Genomic DNA, 17,440 nt, shown 5'->3' on the forward strand with positions numbered 1-17,440 from the left:
CCAGGTTCCTGATGTCAGTTTGTAGGGCTCCCTTGGGTCTATCAGGGCAGCACAAGTTTGAGGTGGGGACAACTTCGGTGTGGGGTCCATCCTTCGATATAAGGATTTTTTGTAGTGAGGCCCCAGCCCAGGGCCAGGGGCCCCATGGCACATCCTTTTTCCATTTTCCCTGGGAAAGGAAACTCAGCAGTCCAGGTTCCTGATGTCAGTTTGTAGGGCTCCCTTGGGTCTATCAGGGCAGCACAAGTTTGAGGTGGGGACAACTTCGGTGTGGGGTCCATCCTTCGATATAAGGATTTTTTGCACTCAGGGTATGGGGCCCAGGGCCAGGGGCCCCTGGGCACATCCTTTTTCCATTTTCCCTGGGAAAGAAAACTCAGCAGTCCAGGTTCCTGATGTCAGTTTGTAGGGCTCCCTTGGGTCTATCAGGGCAGCACAAGTTTGAGGTGGGGACAACTTCGGTGTGGGGTCCATCCTTCGATATAAGGATTTTTTGCAGTCAGGGCCAGGGGCCCCTGGGCACATCCTTTTTCCATTTTCCCTGGGAAAGAAAACTCAGCAGTCCAGGTTCCTGATGTCAGTTTGTAGGGCTCCCTTGGGTCTATCAGGGCAGTACAAGTTTGAGGTGGGGACAACTTCGGTGTGGGCTCCATCCTTCGATATAAGGATTATTTGCAGTGAGGCCCCAGCCCAGGGCCAGGGGCCCCTGGGCACAACCTTTTTCCATTTTCCCTGGGAAAGAAAACTCAGCAGTCCAGGTTCCTGATGTCAGTTTGTAGGGCTCCCTTGGGTGTATCAGGGCAGCACAAGTTTGAGGAGGGGACAACTTCGGTGTGGGCTCCATCCTTCGATATAAGGATTTTTTGCAGTCAGGGCCAGGGGCCCCTGGGCACATCCTTTTTCCATTTTCCCTGGGAAAGAAAACTCAGCAGTCCAGGTTCCTGATGTCAGTTTGTAGGGCTCCCTTGGGTCTATCAGGGCAGCACAAGTTTGAGGTGGGGACAACTTCGGTGTGGGGTCCATCCTTCGATATAAGGATTTTCTACAGTCAGGGCCAGGGGCCCCTGGGCACATCCTTTTTCCATTTTCCCTGGGAAAGAAAACTCAGCAGTCCAGGTTCCTGATGTCAGTTTGTAGGGCTCCCTTGGGTCTATCAGGGCAGCACAAGTTTGAGGTGGGGACAACTTCGGTGTGGGGTCCATCCTTCGATATAAGGATTTTTTGCAGTGAGTGCCCTCCCCAGGGCCAGGGGACCCTGGGCACATCCTTTTTCCATTTTCCCTGGCAAAGAAAACTCAGCAGTCCAGGTTCCTGATGTCAGTTTGTAGGGCTCCCTTGGGTCTGTCAGGGCAGCACAAGTTTGAGGTGGGGACAACTTTGGTGTGGGGTCCATCCTTCGATATAAGGATTTTTTGCAGTCAGGGCCAGGGGAAACCTGGGCACATCCTTTTTCCATTTTCCCTGGGAAAGAAAACTCAGCAGTCCAGGTTCCTGATGTCAGTTTGTAGGGCTCCCTTGGGTCTATCAGGGCAGCACAAGTATGAGGTGGGGACAAATTTGGTGTGGGATCCATCCTTCGATATAAGGATTTTTTGCACTCAGGGTATGGGGACCAGGGCCAGGGGCCGCTGGGCACATCCTTCTTCCATTTTCCCTGGGAAAGAAAACTCAGCAGTCCAGGTTCCTGATGTCAGTTTGTAGGGTTCCCTTGGGTGTATCAGGGCAGCACAAGTTTGAGGTGGGGACAACTTTGATGTGGGGTCCATCCTTCGATATAAGGATTTTTTGCAGTCAGGGCCAGGGGCCCCTGGGCACATCCTTTTTCCATTTTCCCTGGGAAAGAAAACTCAGCAGTCCAGGTTCCTGATGTCAGTTTGTAGGGCTCCCTTGGGTCTATCAGGGCAGTACAAGTTTGAGGTGGGGACAACTTCGGTGTGGGCTCCATCCTTCGATATAAGGATTATTTGCAGTGAGGCCCCATCCCAGGGCCAGGGGCCCCTGGGCACATCCTTTTTCCATTTTCCCTGGGAAAGAAAACTCAGCAGTCCAGGTTCCTGATGTCAGTTTGTAGGGCTCCCTTGGGTCTATCAGGGCAGCACAAGTTTGAGGTGGGGACAACTTCGGTGTGGGGTCCATCCTTCGATATAAGGATTTTTTACAGTCAGGGCCAGGGGCCCCTGGGCAAATCCTTTTTCCTTTTTCCCTGGGAAAGAAAACTCAGCAGTCCAGGTTCCTGATGTCAGTTTGTAGGGCTCCCTTGGGTCTATCAGGGCAGCACAAGTTTGAGGTGGGGACAACTTCGGTGTGGGGTCCATCCTTCGATATAAGGATTTTTTGCAGTGAGGCATTTTCCCAGGGCCAGGTGCCCCTGGGCACATCCTTTTTCCATTTTCCCTGGGAAAGAAAACTCAGCAGTCCAGGTTCCTGATGTCAGTTTGTAGGGCTCCCTTGGGTCTATCAGGGCAGCACAAGTTTGAGGAGGGGACAACTTTGGTGTGGGCTCCATCCTTCGATATAAGGATTTTTTGCAGTCAGGGCCAGGGGCCCCTGGGCACATCCTTTTTCCATTTTCCCTGGGAAAGAAAACTCAGCAGTCCAGGTTCCTGATGTCAGTTTGTAGGGCTCCCTTGGGTGTATCAGGGCAGCACATGTTTGAGGTGGGGACAACTTCGGTGTGGGGTCCATCCTTCGATATAAGGATTTTTTGCAGTCAGGGCCAGGGGCCCCTGGGCACATCCTTTTTCCATTTTCCCTGGGAAAGAAAACTCAGCAGTCCAGGTTCCTGATGTCAGTTTGTAGGGCTCCCTTGGGTCTATCAGGGCAGCACAAGTTTGAGGTGGGGACAGCTTCGGTGTGGGGTCCATCCTTCGATATAAGGATTCTTTGCAGTGAGGGACCTGCCCAGGGCCAGGGGCCCCTGGGCACATCCTTTTTCCATTTTCCCTGGGAAAGAAAACTCAGCAGTCCAGGTTCCTGATGTCAGTTTGTAGGGCTCCCTTGGGTCTATCAGGGCAGCACAAGTTTGAGGTGGGGACAACTTCGGTGTGGGGTCCATCCTTCGATATAAGGATTTTTTACAGTCAGGGCCAGGGGCCCCTGGGCACATCCTTTTTCCATTTTCCCTGGGAAAGAAAACTCAGCAGTCCAGGTTCCTGATGTCAGTTTGTAGGGCTCCCTTGGGTCTATCAGGGCAGCACAAGTTTGAGGTGGGGACAGCTTCGGTGTGGGGTCCATCCTTCGATATAAGGATTCTTTGCAGTGAGGGACCTGCCCAGGGCCAGGGGCCCCTGGGCACATCCTTTTTCCATTTTCCCTGGGAAAGAAAACTCAGCAGTCCAGGTTCCTGATGTCAGTTTGTAGGGCTCCCTTGGGTCTATCAGGGCAGCACAAGTTTGAGGTGGGGACAACTTCGGTGTGGGGTCCATCCTTCGATATAAGGATTTTTTACAGTCAGGGCCAGGGGCCCCTGGGCACATCCTTTTTCCTTTTTCCCTGGGAAAGAAAACTCAGCAGTCCAGGTTCCTGATGTCAGTTTGTAGGGCTCCCTTGGGTCTATCAGGGCAGCACAAGTTTGAGGTGGGGACAACTTCGGTGTGGGGTCCATCCTTCGATATAAGGATTTTTTGCAGTGAGTGCCCTCCCCAGGGCCAGGGGCCCCTGGGCACATCCTTTTTCCATTTTCCCTGGGAAAGAAAACTCAGCAGTCCAGGTTCCTGATGTCAGTTTGTAGGGCTCCCTTGGGTCTATCAGGGCAGCACAAGTTTGAGGTGGGGACAACTTTGGTGTGGGGTCCATCCTTCGATATAAGGATTTTTTGCAGTCAGGGCCAGGGGCCCCTGGGCACATCCTTTTTCCATTTTCCCTGGGAAAGAAAACTCAGCAGTCCAGGTTCCTGATGTCAGTTTGTAGGGCTCCCTTGGGTCTATCAGGGCAGCACAATTATGAGGTGGGGACAAATTAGGCGTGGGCTCCATCCTTCGATATAAGGATTTTTTGCACTCAGGGTATGGGGCCCAGGGCCAGGGGCCGCTGGGCACATCCTTCTTCCATTTTCCCTGGGAAAGAAAACTCAGCAGTCCAGGTTCCTGATGTCAGTTTGTAGGGTTCCCTTGGGTGTATCAGGGCAGCACAAGTTTGAGGTGGGGACAACTTTGATGTGGGGTCCATCCTTCGATATAAGGATTTTTTGCAGTGAGTGCCCTCCCCAGAGCCAGGGGCCCATGGGCACATCCTTTTTCCATTTTCCCTGGGAAAGAAAACTCAGCAGTCCAGGTTCCTGATGTCAGTTTGTAGGGCTCCCTTGGGTCTATCAGGGCAGCACAAGTTTGAGGTGGGGACAACTTCGGTGTGGGGTCCATCCTTCGATATAAGGATTTTTTGCAGTGAGGCATTTTCCCAGGGCCAGGGGCCCCTGGGCACATCCTTTTTCCATTTTCCCTGGGAAAGAAAACTCAGCAGTCCAGGTTCCTGATGTCAGTTTGTAGGGCTCCCTTGGGTCTATCAGGGCAGCACAAGTTTGAGGTGGGGACAACTTCGGTGTGGGGTCCATCCTTCGATATAAGGATTTTTTACAGTCAGGGCCAGGGGCCCCTGGGCACACCCTTTTTCCATTTTCCCTGGGAAAGAAAACTCAGCAGTCCAGGTTCCTGATGTCAGTTTATAGGGCACCCTTGTGTCTATCAGGGCAGCACAAGTTTGAGGTGGGGACAACTTCGGTGTGGGGTCCATCCTTCGATATAAGGATTCTTTGCAGTGTGGCCCCAGCCCATGGCCAGGGAAACCTGGGCACAACCTTTTTCCATTTTCCCTGGGAAAGAAAACTCAGCAGTCCAGGTTCCTGATGTCAGTTTGTAGGGCTCCCTTGGGTCTATCAGGGCAGCACAAGTTTGAGGTGGGGACAACTTCGGTGTGGGGTCCATCCTTCGATATAAGGATTTTTTGTAGTGAGGACCCAACCCAGGGCCAGGGGCCCCTGGGCACATCCTTTTTCCATTTTCCCTGGGAAAGAAAACTCAGCAGTCCAGGTTCCTGATGTCAGTTTGTAGGGCTCCCTTGGGTCTATCAGGGCAGCACAAGTTTGAGGTGGGGACAACTTCGGTGTGGGGTCCATCCTTCGATATAAGGATTTTTTGTAGTGAGTCCCCAGCCCAGGGCCAGGGGCCCCTGGGCACATCCTTTTTCCATTTTCCCTGGGAAAGAAAACTCAGCAGTCCAGGTTCCTGATGTCAGTTTGTAGGGCTCCCTTGGGTCTATCAGGGCAGCACAAGTTTGAGGTGGGGACAACTTCGGTGTGGGGTCCATCCTTCGATATAAGGATTTTTTGTAGTGAGGGCCCAGCCCAGGGCCAGGGGCCCCTGGGCACATCCTTTGGCCATTTTCCCTAGGAAAGAAAACTCAGCAGTCCAGGTTCCTGATGTCAGTTTGTAGGGCTCCCTTGGGTCTATCAGGGCAGCACAAGTTTTAGGTGGGGACAACTTCGGTGTGGGCTCCATCCTTCGATATAAGGATTTTTTGCACTCAGGGTATGGGGCCTCTGGGCACATCCTTTTTCCATTTTCCCTGGGAAAGAAAACTCAGCAGTCCAGGTTCCTGATGTCAGTTTGTAGGGCTCCCTTGGGTCTATCAGGGCAGTACCAGTTTGAGGTGGGGACAACTTCGGTGTGGGGTCCATCCTTCGATATAAGGATTTTTTGCAGTGAGGCCCCAGCCCAGGGCCAGGGGCCCCTGGGCACAACCTTTTTCCATTTTCCCTGGGAAAGAAAACTCAGCAGTCCAGGTTCCTGATGTCAGTTTGTAGTGCTCCCTTGGGTCTATCATGGCAGCACAAGTTTGAGGTGGGGAACACTTTGGTTTGGGGTCCATCCTTCGATATAAGGATTTTTTGCAGTCAGGGCCAGCGGCCCCTGGGCACATCCTTTCTCCATTTTCCCTGGGAAAGAAAACTCAGCAGTCCAGGTTCCTGATGTCAGTTTGTAGGGCTCCCTTGTGTCTATCAGGGCAGCACAAGTTTGAGGTGGGGACAACTTCGGTGTGGGGTCCATCCTTCGATATAAGGATTTTTTGTAGTGAGGGCCCAGCCCAGGGCCAGGGGCCCCTGGGCACATCCTTTTTCCATTTTCCCTGGGAAAGAAAACTCAGCAGTCCAGGTTCCTGATGTCAGTTTGTAGGGCTCCCTTGGGTCTATCAGGGCAGCACAAGTTTGAGGTGGGGACAACTTCGGTGTGGGGTCCATCCTTCGATATAAGGATTTTTTGTAGTGAGGCCCCAGCCCAGGGCCAGGGGCCCCATGGCACATCCTTTTTCCATTTTCCCTGGGAAAGAAAACTCAGCAGTCCAGGTTCCTGATGTCAGTTTGTAGGGCTCCCTTGGGTCTATCAGGGCAGCACAAGTTTGAGGTGGGGACAACTTCGGTGTGGGCTCCATCCTTCGATATAAGGATTTTTTGCAGTGTGGCCCCAGCCCATGGCCAGGGAAACCTGGGCACATCCTTTTTCCATTTTCCCTGGGAAAGAAAACTCAGCAGTCCAGGCTCCTGATGTCAGTTTGTAGGGCTCCCTTGGGTCTATCAGGGCAGCACAAGTTTGAGGTGGGGACAACTTCGGTGTGGGGTCCATCCTTCGATATAAGGATTTTTTGTAGTGAGGACCCAGCCCAGGGCCAGGGGCCCCTGGGCACATCCTTTTTCCATTTTCCCTGGGAAAGAAAACTCAGCAGTCCAGGTTCCTGATGTCAGTTTCTAGGGCTCCCTTGGGTCTATCAGGGCAGCACAAGTTTGAGGTGGGGACAACTTCGGTGTGGGCTCCATCCTTCGATATAAGGATTTTTTGTAGTGAGGCCCCAGCCCAGGGCCAGGGGCCCCTGGGCACATCCTTTTTCCATTTTCCCTGGGAAAGAAAACTCAGCAGTCCAGGTTCCTGATGTCAGTTTGTAGGGCTCCCTTGGGTGTATCAGGGCAGCACAAGTTTGAGGAGGGGACAACTTCGGTGTGGGCTCCATCCTTCGATATAAGGATTTTTTGCAGTCAGGGCCAGGGGCCCCTGGGCACATCCTTTTTCCATTTTCCCTGGGAAAGAAAACTCAGCAGTCCAGGTTCCTGATGTCAGTTTGTAGGGCTCCCTTGGGTCTATCAGGGCAGTACCAGTTTGAGGTGGGGACAACTTCGGTGTGGGGTCCATCCTTCGATATAAGGATTTTTTGCAGTGAGGCCCCAGCCCAGGGCCAGGGGCCCCATGGCACAACCTTTTTCCATTTTCCCTGGGAAAGAAAACTCAGCAGTCCAGGTTCCTGATGTCAGTTTGTAGGGCACCCTTGGGTCTATCAGGGCAGCACAAGTTTGAGGTGGGGACAACTTCGGTGTGGGGTCCGTCCTTCGATATAAGGATTTTTTGCAGTCAGGTTATGGGGGCCCCTGGCCATATCCTTTTTCCATTTTCCCTGGGAAAGAAAACTCAGCAGTCCAGGTTCCTGATGTCAGTTTGTAGGGCTCCCTTGGGTCTATCAGGGCAGCACAAGTTTGAGGTGGGGACAACTTCGGTGTGGGGTCCATCCTTCGATATAAGGATTTTTTGCAGTCAGGGCCTGGGGTCCCCGGGCACATCCTTTTTCCATTTTCCCTGGGAAAGAAAACTCAGCAGTCCAGGTTCCTGATGTCAGTTTGTAGGGCTCCCTTGGGTCTATCAGGGCAGCACAAGTTTGAGGTGGGGACAACTTCGGTGTGGGGTCCATCCTTCGATATAAGGATTTTTTGTAGTGATGCCCCAGGCCAGGGCCAGGGGCCCCATGGCTCATCCTTTTTCCATTTCCCCTGGGAAAGAAAACTCAGCAGTCCAGGTTCCTGATGTCAGTTTGTAGGGCTCCCTTGGGTCTATCAGGGCAGCACAAGTATGAGGTGGGGACAAATTTGGTGTGGGCTCCATCCTTCGATATAAGGATTTTTTGCAGTCAGGGCCAGGGGCCCCTGGGCACATCCTTTTTCCATTTTCCCTGGGAAAGAAAACTCAGCAGTCCAGCTTCCTGATGTCAGTTTGTAGGGCTCCCTTGGGTCTATCAGGGCAGCACAAGTTTGAGGTGGGGACAACTTCGGTGTGGGGTCCATCCTTCGATATAAGGATTTTTTGCAGTCAGGGCCAGGGGCCCCTGGGCACATCCTTTTTCCATTTTCCCTGGGAAAGAAAACTCAGCAGTCCAGGTTCCTGATGTCAGTTTGTAGGGCTCCCTTGGGTCTATCAGGGCAGCACAAGTTTGAGGTGGGGACAACTTCGGTGTGGGGTCCATCCTTCGATATAAGGATTTTTTGCAGTCAGGGCTAGGGGCCCCTGGGCACATCCTTTGGCCATTTTCCCTAGGAAAGAAAACTCAGCAGTCCAGGTTCCTGATGTCAGTTTGTAGGGCTCCCTTGGGTCTATCAGGGCAGCACAAGTTTGAGGTGGGGACAACTTCGGTGTGGGGTCCATCCTTCGATATAAGGATTTTTTGAACTCAGGGTATGGGGCCCAGGGCCAGGGGCCCCTGGGCACATCCTTTTTCCATTTTCCCTGGGAAAGAAAACTCAGCAGTCCAGGTTCCTGATGTCAGTTTGTAGGGCTCCCTTGGGTGTATCAGGGCAGCACAAGTTTGAGGTGGGGACAACTTCGGTGTGGGGTCCATCCTTCGATATAAGGATTTTTTACAGTCAGGGCCAGGGGCCCCTGGGCACATCCTTTTTCCATTTTCCCTGGGAAAGAAAACTCAGCAGTCCAGGTTCCTGATGTCAGTTTGTAGGGCTCCCTTGGGTCTATCAGGGCAGCACAAGTTTGAGGTGGGGACAACTTCGGTGTGGGGTCCATCCTTCGATATAAGGATTTTTTGCAGTGAGTGCCCTCCCCAGGGCCAGGGGCCCCTGGGCACATCCTTTTTCCATTTTCCCTGGGAAAGAAAACTCAGCAGTCCAGGTTCCTGATGTCAGTTTGTAGGGCTCCCTTGGGTCTATCAGGGCAGCACAAGTTTGAGGTGGGGACAACTTCGGTGTGGGGTCCATCCTTCGATATAAGGATTTTTTACAGTCAGGGCCAGGGGCCCCTGGGCACATCCTTTTTCCATTTTCCCTGGGAAAGAAAACTCAGCAGTCCAGGTTCCTGATGTCAGTTTGTAGGGCTCCCTTGGGTCTATCAGGGCAGCACGAGTTTGAGGTGGGGACAACTTCGGTGTGGGGTCCATCCTTCGATATAAGGATTCTTTGCAGCGTGGCCCCGGCCCATGGCCAGGGGCCCCTGGGCACATCCTTTTTCCATTTTCCCTGGGAAAGAAAACTCAGCAGTCCAGGTTCCTGATGTCAGTTTGTAGGGTTCCCTTGGGTGTATCAGGGCAGCACAATTTTGAGGTGGGGACAACTTTAATGTGGGGTCCATCCTTGAATAAAAGGATTTCTTGCAGTCAGGGCCAGGGGCCCCTGGGCACATCCTTTTTCCATTTTCCCTGGGAAAGAAAACTCAGCAGTCCAGGTTCCTGATGTCAGTTTGTAGGGCTCCCTTGGGTCTATCAGGGCAGCACAAGTTTGAGATGTGGACAACTTCGGTGTGGGGTCCATCCTTCGATATCAGGATTTTTTGCAGTCAGGGCCAGGGGTCCCTGGGCACATCCTTTTTCCATTTTCCCTGGGAAAGAAAACTCAGCAGTCCAGGTTCCTGATGTCAGTTTGTAGGGCTCCCTTGGGTCTATCAGGGCAGCACAAGTATGAGGTGGGGACAAATTTGGTGTGGGCTCCATCCTTCGATATAAGGATTTTTTGCAGTCAGGGCCAGGGGCCCCTGGGCACATCCTTTTTCCATTTTCCCTGGGAAAGAAAACTCAGCAGTCCAGGTTCCTGATGTCAGTTTGTAGGGCTCCCTTGGGTCTATCAGGGCAGCACAAGTTTGAGGTGGGGACAACTTCGGTGTGGGGTCCATCCTTCGATATAAGGATTTTTTGCAGTCAGGGCCAGGGGTCCCTGGGCACATCCTTTTTCCATTTTCCCTGGGAAAGAAAACTCAGCAGTCCAGGTTCCTGATGTCAGTTTGTAGGGCTCCCTTGGGTCTATCAGGGCAGCACAAGTTTGAGGTGGGGACAACTTCGGTGTGGGGTCCATCCTTCGATATAAGGATTTTTTGTAGTGAGGCCCCAGCCCAGGGCCAGGGGCCCCTGGGCACATCCCTTTTTCCATTTTCCCTGGGAAAGAAAACTCAGCAGTCCAGGTTCCTGATGTCAGTTTGTAGGGCTCCCTTGGGTCTATCAGGGCAGCACAAGTTTGAGGTGGGGACAACTTCGGTGTGGGGTCCATCCGTCGATATAAGGATTTTTTACAGTCAGGGCCAGGGGCCCCTGGGCACAACCTTTTTCCATTTTCCCTGGGAAAGAAAACTCAGCAGTCCAGGTTCCTGATGTCAGTTTATAGGGCACCCTTGTGTCTATCAGGGCAGCACAAGTTTGAGGTGGGGACAACTTCGGTGTGGGGTCCATCCTTCGATATAAGGATTTTTTGCCGTCAAGGCCAGGGGCCCCTGTGCACATCCTTTTTCCATTTTCCCTGGGAAAGAAAACTCAGCAGTCCAGGTTCCTGATGTCAGTTTGTAGGGCTCCCTTGGGTCTATCAGGGCAGCACAAGTTTGAGGTGGGGACAACTTCGGTGTGGGGTCCATCCTTCGATATAAGGATTTTTTGTAGTGATGCCCGAGCCCAGGGCCAGGGGCCCCATGGCACATCCTTTTTCCATTTTCCCTGGCAAAGAAAACTCAGCAGTCCAGGTTCCTGATGTCAGTTTGTAGGGCTCCCTTGGGTCTATCAGGGCAGCACAAGTATGAGGTGGGGACAACTTCGGTGTGGGCTCCATCCTTCGATATAAGGATTTTTTGCAGTCAGGGCCAGGGGCCCCTGGGCACATCCTTTTTCCATTTTCCCTGGGAAAGAAAACTCAGCAGTCCAGGTTCCTGATGTCAGTTTGTAGGGCTCCCTTGGGTCTATCAGGGCAGCACAAGTTTGAGGTGGGGACAACTTCGGTGTGGGGTCCATCCTTCGATATAAGGATTTTTTGCAGTCAGGGCCAGGGGTCCCTGGGCACATCCTTTTTCCATTTTCCCTGGGAAAGAAAACTCAGCAGTCCAGGTTCCTGATGTCAGTTTGTAGGGCTCCCTTGGGTCTATCAGGGCAGCACAAGTTTGAGGTGGGGACAACTTCGGTGTGGGGTCCATCCTTCGATATAAGGATTTTTTGCAATCAGGGTATGGGGCCCAGGGCCAGGGGCCCCTGGGCACATCCTTTTTCCATTTTCCCTGGGAAAGAAAACTCAGCAGTCCAGGTTCCTGATGTCAGTTTGTAGGGTTCCCTTGGGTGTATCAGGGCAGCACAAGTTTGAGGTGGGGACAACTTTGATGTGGGGTCCATCCTTCGATATAAGGATTTTTTGCAGTCAGGGCCAGGGGCCCCTGGGCACATCCTTTTTCCATTTTCCCTGGGAAAGAAAACTCAGCAGTCCAGGTTCCTGATGTCAGTTTGTAGGGCTCCCTTGGGTCTATCAGGGCAGCACAAGTTTGAGGTGGGGACAACTTTGATGTGGGGTCCATCCTTCGATATAAGGATTTTTTGCAGTCAGGGCCAGGGGCCCCTGGGCACATCCTTTTTCCATTTTCCCTGGGAAAGAAAACTCAGCAGTCCAGGTTCCTGATGTCAGTTTGTAGGGCTCCCTTGGGTCTATCAGGGCAGCACAAGTTTGAGGTGGGGACAACTTCGGTGTGGGGTCCATCCTTCGATATAAGGATTTTTTGCAGTCAGGGCCAGGGGCCCCTGGGCACATCCTTTTTCCATTTTCCCTGGGAAAGAAAACTCAGCAGTCCAGGTTCCTGATGTCAGTTTGTAGGGCACCCTTGTGTCTATCAGGGCAGCACAAGTTTGAGGTGGGGACAACTTCGGTGTGGGGTCCATCCTTCGATATAAGGATTCTTTGCAGTGAGGCCCCAGCCCAGGGCCAGGGGCCCCTGGGCACAACCTTTTTCCATTTTCCCTGGGAAAGAAAACTCAGCAGTCCAGGTTCCTGATGTCAGTTTGTAGGGCTCCCTTGGGTCTATTAGGGCAGCACAAGTTTGAGGTGGGGACAACTTCGGTGTGGGGTCCATCCTTCGATATAAGGATTTTTTGCAGTCAGGGCCAGGGGCCCCTGGGCACATCCTTTTTCCATTTTCCCTGGGAAAGAAAACTCAGCAGTCCAGGTTCCTGATGTCAGTTTGTAGGGCTCCCTTGTGTGTATCAGGGCAGCACTAGTTTGAGGTGGGGACAACTTCGGTGTGGGGTCCATCCTTCGATATAAGGATTTTTTGCAGTCAGGGCCAGGGGCCCCTGGGCACATCCTTTTTCCATTTTCCCTGGGAAAGAAAACTCAGCAGTCCAGGTTCCTGATGTCAGTTTGTAGGGCTCCCTTGGGTCTATCAGGGCAGCACAAGTTTGAGGTGGGGACAACTTCGGTGTGGGGTCCATCCTTCGATATAAGGATTTTTTGTAGTGAGGCCCCAGCCCAGGGCCAGGGGCCCCATGGCACATCCTTTTTCCATTTTCCCTGGGAAAGGAAACTCAGCAGTCCAGGTTCCTGATGTCAGTTTGTAGGGCTCCCTTGGGTCTATCAGGGCAGCACAAGTTTGAGGTGGGGACAACTTCGGTGTGGGGTCCATCCTTCGATATAAGGATTTTTTGCACTCAGGGTATGGGGCCCAGGGCCAGGGGCCCCTGGGCACATCCTTTTTCCATTTTCCCTGGGAAAGAAAACTCAGCAGTCCAGGTTCCTGATGTCAGTTTGTAGGGCTCCCTTGGGTCTATCAGGGCAGCACAAGTTTGAGGTGGGGACAACTTCGGTGTGGGGTCCATCCTTCGATATAAGGATTTTTTGCAGTCAGGGCCAGGGGCCCCTGGGCACATCCTTTTTCCATTTTCCCTGGGAAAGAAAACTCAGCAGTCCAGGTTCCTGATGTCAGTTTGTAGGGCTCCCTTGGGTCTATCAGGGCAGTACAAGTTTGAGGTGGGGACAACTTCGGTGTGGGCTCCATCCTTCGATATAAGGATTATTTGCAGTGAGGCCCCAGCCCAGGGCCAGGGGCCCCTGGGCACAACCTTTTTCCATTTTCCCTGGGAAAGAAAACTCAGCAGTCCAGGTTCCTGATGTCAGTTTGTAGGGCTCCCTTGGGTGTATCAGGGCAGCACAAGTTTGAGGAGGGGACAACTTCGGTGTGGGCTCCATCCTTCGATATAAGGATTTTTTGCAGTCAGGGCCAGGGGAACCTGGGCACATCCTTTTTCCATTTTCCCTGGGAAAGAAAACTCAGCAGTCCAGGTTCCTGATGTCAGTTTGTAGGGCTCCCTTGGGTCTATCAGGGCAGCACAAGTTTGAGGTGGGGACAACTTCGGTGTGGGGTCCATCCTTCGATATAAGGATTTTCTACAGTCAGGGCCAGGGGCCCCTGGGCACATCCTTTTTCCATTTTCCCTGGGAAAGAAAACTCAGCAGTCCAGGTTCCTGATGTCAGTTTGTAGGGCTCCCTTGGGTCTATCAGGGCAGCACAAGTTTGAGGTGGGGACAACTTCGGTGTGGGGTCCATCCTTCGATATAAGGATTTTTTGCAGTGAGTGCCCTCCCCAGGGCCAGGGGACCCTGGGCACATCCTTTTTCCATTTTCCCTGGCAAAGAAAACTCAGCAGTCCAGGTTCCTGATGTCAGTTTGTAGGGCTCCCTTGGGTCTGTCAGGGCAGCACAAGTTTGAGGTGGGGACAACTTTGGTGTGGGGTCCATCCTTCGATATAAGGATTTTTTGCAGTCAGGGCCAGGGGAAACCTGGGCACATCCTTTTTCCATTTTCCCTGGGAAAGAAAACTCAGCAGTCCAGGTTCCTGATGTCAGTTTGTAGGGCTCCCTTGGGTCTATCAGGGCAGCACAAGTATGAGGTGGGGACAAATTTGGTGTGGGATCCATCCTTCGATATAAGGATTTTTTGCACTCAGGGTATGGGGCCCAGGGCCAGGGGCCGCTGGGCACATCCTTCTTCCATTTTCCCTGGGAAAGAAAACTCAGCAGTCCAGGTTCCTGATGTCAGTTTGTAGGGTTCCCTTGGGTGTATCAGGGCAGCACAAGTTTGAGGTGGGGACAACTTTGATGTGGGGTCCATCCTTCGATATAAGGATTTTTTGCAGTCAGGGCCAGGGGCCCCTGGGCACATCCTTTTTCCATTTTCCCTGGGAAAGAAAACTCAGCAGTCCAGGTTCCTGATGTCAGTTTGTAGGGCTCCCTTGGGTCTATCAGGGCAGTACAAGTTTGAGGTGGGGACAACTTCGGTGTGGGCTCCATCCTTCGATATAAGGATTATTTGCAGTGAGGCCCCATCCCAGGGCCAGGGGCCCCTGGGCACATCCTTTTTCCATTTTCCCTGGGAAAGAAAACTCAGCAGTCCAGGTTCCTGATGTCAGTTTGTAGGGCTCCCTTGGGTCTATCAGGGCAGCACAAGTTTGAGGTGGGGACAACTTCGGTGTGGGGTCCATCCTTCGATATAAGGATTTTTTACAGTCAGGGCCAGGGGCCCCTGGGCAAATCCTTTTTCCTTTTTCCCTGGGAAAGAAAACTCAGCAGTCCAGGTTCCTGATGTCAGTTTGTAGGGCTCCCTTGGGTCTATCAGGGCAGCACAAGTTTGAGGTGGGGACAACTTCGGTGTGGGGTCCATCCTTCGATATAAGGATTTTTTGCAGTGAGGCATTTTCCCAGGGCCAGGTGCCCCTGGGCACATCCTTTTTCCATTTTCCCTGGGAAAGAAAACTCAGCAGTCCAGGTTCCTGATGTCAGTTTGTAGGGCTCCCTTGGGTCTATCAGGGCAGCACAAGTTTGAGGAGGGGACAACTTTGGTGTGGGCTCCATCCTTCGATATAAGGATTTTTTGCAGTCAGGGCCAGGGGCCCCTGGGCACATCCTTTTTCCATTTTCCCTGGGAAAGAAAACTCAGCAGTCCAGGTTCCTGATGTCAGTTTGTAGGGCTCCCTTGGGTGTATCAGGGCAGCACATGTTTGAGGTGGGGACAACTTCGGTGTGGGGTCCATCCTTCGATATAAGGATTTTTTGCAGTCAGGGCCAGGGGCCCCTGGGCACATCCTTTTTCCATTTTCCCTGGGAAAGAAAACTCAGCAGTCCAGGTTCCTGATGTCAGTTTGTAGGGCTCCCTTGGGTCTATCAGGGCAGCACAAGTTTGAGGTGGGGACAGCTTCGGTGTGGGGTCCATCCTTCGATATAAGGATTCTTTGCAGTGAGGGACCTGCCCAGGGCCAGGGGCCCCTGGGCACATCCTTTTTCCATTTTCCCTGGGAAAGAAAACTCAGCAGTCCAGGTTCCTGATGTCAGTTTGTAGGGCTCCCTTGGGTCTATCAGGGCAGCACAAGTTTGAGGTGGGGACAACTTCGGTGTGGGGTCCATCCTTCGATATAAGGATTTTTTACAGTCAGGGCCAGGGGCCCCTGGGCACATCCTTTTTCCATTTTCCCTGGGAAAGAAAACTCAGCAGTCCAGGTTCCTGATGTCAGTTTGTAGGGCTCCCTTGGGTCTATCAGGGCAGCACAAGTTTGAGGTGGGGACAGCTTCGGTGTGGGGTCCATCCTTCGATATAAGGATTCTTTGCAGTGAGGGACCTGCCCAGGGCCAGGGGCCCCTGGGCACATCCTTTTTCCATTTTCCCTGGGAAAGAAAACTCAGCAGTCCAGGTTCCTGATGTCAGTTTGTAGGGCTCCCTTGGGTCTATCAGGGCAGCACAAGTTTGAGGTGGGGACAACTTCGGTGTGGGGTCCATCCTTCGATATAAGGATTTTTTACAGTCAGGGCCAGGGGCCCCTGGGCACATCCTTTTTCCTTTTTCCCTGGGAAAGAAAACTCAGCAGTCCAGGTTCCTGATGTCAGTTTGTAGGGCTCCCTTGGGTCTATCAGGGCAGCACAAGTTTGAGGTGGGGACAACTTCGGTGTGGGGTCCATCCTTCGATATAAGGATTTTTTGCAGTGAGTGCCCTCCCCAGGGCCAGGGGCCCCTGGGCACATCCTTTTTCCATTTTCCCTGGGAAAGAAAACTCAGCAGTCCAGGTTCCTGATGTCAGTTTGTAGGGCTCCCTTGGGTCTATCAGGGCAGCACAAGTTTGAGGTGGGGACAACTTTGGTGTGGGGTCCATCCTTCGATATAAGGATTTTTTGCAGTCAGGGCCAGGGGCCCCTGGGCACATCCTTTTTCCATTTTCCCTGGGAAAGAAAACTCAGCAGTCCAGGTTCCTGATGTCAGTTTGTAGGGCTCCCTTGGGTCTATCAGGGCAGCACAATTATGAGGTGGGGACAAATTAGGCGTGGGCTCCATCCTTCGATATAAGGATTTTTTGCACTCAGGGTATGGGGCCCAGGGCCAGGGGCCGCTGGGCACATCCTTCTTCCATTTTCCCTGGGAAAGAAAACTCAGCAGTCCAGGTTCCTGATGTCAGTTTGTAGGGTTCCCTTGGGTGTATCAGGGCAGCACAAGTTTGAGGTGGGGACAACTTTGATGTGGGGTCCATCCTTCGATATAAGGATTTTTTGCAGTGAGTGCCCTCCCCAGAGCCAGGGGCCCATGGGCACATCCTTTTTCCATTTTCCCTGGGAAAGAAAACTCAGCAGTCCAGGTTCCTGATGTCAGTTTGTAGGGCTCCCTTGGGTCTATCAGGGCAGCACAAGTTTGAGGTGGGGACAACTTCGGTGTGGGGTCCATCCTTCGATATAAGGATTTTTTGCAGTGAGGCATTTTCCCAGGGCCAGGGGCCCCTGGGCACATCCTTTTTCCATTTTCCCTGGGAAAGAAAACTCAGCAGTCCAGGTTCCTGATGTCAGTTTGTAGGGCTCCCTTGGGTCTATCAGGGCAGCACAAGTTTGAGGAGGGGACAACTTTGGTGTGGGCTCCATCCTTCGATATAAGGATTTTTTGCAGTCAGGGCCAGGGGCCCCTGGGCACACCCTTTTTCCATTTTCCCTGGGAAAGAAAACTCAGCAGTCCAGGCTCCTGATGTCAGTTTGTAGGGCTCCCTTGGGTCTATCAGGGCAGCACAAGTTTGAGGTGGGGACAGCTTCGGTGTGGGGTCCATCCTTCGATATAAGGATTCTTTGCAGTGAGGGCCCTGCCCAGGGCCAGGGGCCCCTGGGCACATCCTTTTTCCATTTTCCCTGGGAAAGAAAACTCAGCAGTCCAGGTTCCTGATGTCAGTTTGTAGGGCTCCCTTGGGTCTATCAGGGCAGCACAAGTTTGAGGTGGGGACAACTTCGGTGTGGGCTCCATCTTTCGATATAAGGATTTTTTACAGTCAGGGCCAGGGGCCCCTGGGCACATCCTTTTTCCATTTTCCCTGGGAAAGAAAACTCAGCAGTCCAGGTTCCTGATGTCAGTTTGTAGGGCTCCCTTGGGTCTAT

Source organism: Lonchura striata, chromosome 6, assembly GCF_050655825.1.
Source record: "Lonchura striata isolate lonStrDom1 chromosome 6, ASM5065582v1, whole genome shotgun sequence".
In the NCBI taxonomy this organism is placed as follows: domain Eukaryota; kingdom Metazoa; phylum Chordata; class Aves; order Passeriformes; family Estrildidae; genus Lonchura; species Lonchura striata.